Source organism: Cyanistes caeruleus, chromosome Z (genome assembly GCF_971803275.1).
Source record: "Cyanistes caeruleus chromosome Z, bCyaCae1.hap1.1, whole genome shotgun sequence".
Lineage (NCBI taxonomy): Eukaryota > Metazoa > Chordata > Aves > Passeriformes > Paridae > Cyanistes > Cyanistes caeruleus.
The window spans coordinates 63,588,062-63,589,246 of record NC_141732.1 but is presented as its reverse complement, the minus strand read 5'-3'; positions in this window follow the sequence as shown (position 1 = coordinate 63,589,246).

The following is a 1,185-nucleotide window of genomic DNA, read 5'->3' as shown; positions in this document are numbered from 1 at the left end:
GCACTGAGCCTGACAGAGTTCAGTAAGTGTTCAGACAATGCTCTCAGCACATGGTGGACTCCTGGGGTATTGTGAGCAGGGCCACAGCTGGACTTGGATGAACCTGATGGGTCCTTCCAACTCAGCATATTCTACTATTCTGTGACTTGGCCCTTGGTTGCCTAAGCACTGGAAGGACTTCATCTTATCTTTTTAGTGGCAGAAACTAATGTTTCCTACCTAAATGGAAGTGTAAGTTAAGTAACTGATTTGAGAAGAGTTTAGATTAAATATACATACACTGAACTACAGCCATTTTTAAGACTCCATACTGCAAGGCTAACAGTTGCATCACAACAAAAACGAGATGGGGGTCAGTCATCATTTATTCTAGCATTGATCCTTATGCTAAACAACTATAAAAAAGAGAGCTGCAGCTTGTAACTGTTTTGGATAGGTACTTTGTTTTGCAGACTGTGCTGCCCATCATTAGAAAGACATCCTTCCATCTCTCCATCAGGGGAAGCAAAGCTCATTACTTGAAAAATTACTTCAGCTCTTTAGAATTATATTAGTTTGTACTCCTAATTAAAAAAAAAAAAAAAATTTCTTTACTTAAAGATTTACTGTGCCAGCCACTGTATAAACAAACATGCTGGGTCTAGGAAAGAACTCTACTAACTCCATTTGCCATCTGGTAGAATTGGTACATAAGATCTTACAGCTTTTCCAGCGTCCAAGCTTAATGCCTGTTGTCTTGCGGAACTGGAGAATCAAGGCAAAAAGTATTTCAAATTGTTTTAAGTTCAACATTATGGCTTAAGCCAAGTAAAATTTTTGTATTCACAGCTGTAATCTAGCTTGATAGAGATTTACAAATTTGGGTGAGTTTTTTCCCCAGAGAACAGGTATGTGTTCTCCACAGCTTGTAGTCTGAACTCTGGGTGAGCTTTGAAGCTACATTTAAGTCCGGAGATTTGCTATACTTTAGCCATAATGTTTCAAAACTCATTTCAAAAACCATTACTCATTAGCTACCTGCATCACTGCATGCTGCATTTTTCACTCCTCTGTGCCCCACCACATAGATGGCAGCATGTGCGCTGACTGTACCCAGGGTTCTTAAAAGTGCATTCAGAGTTACTGCTAAATATCTCTGGAAATGAAGTAGCAAACACAGTGCAGATGCATGAAGAGCTTTACAAA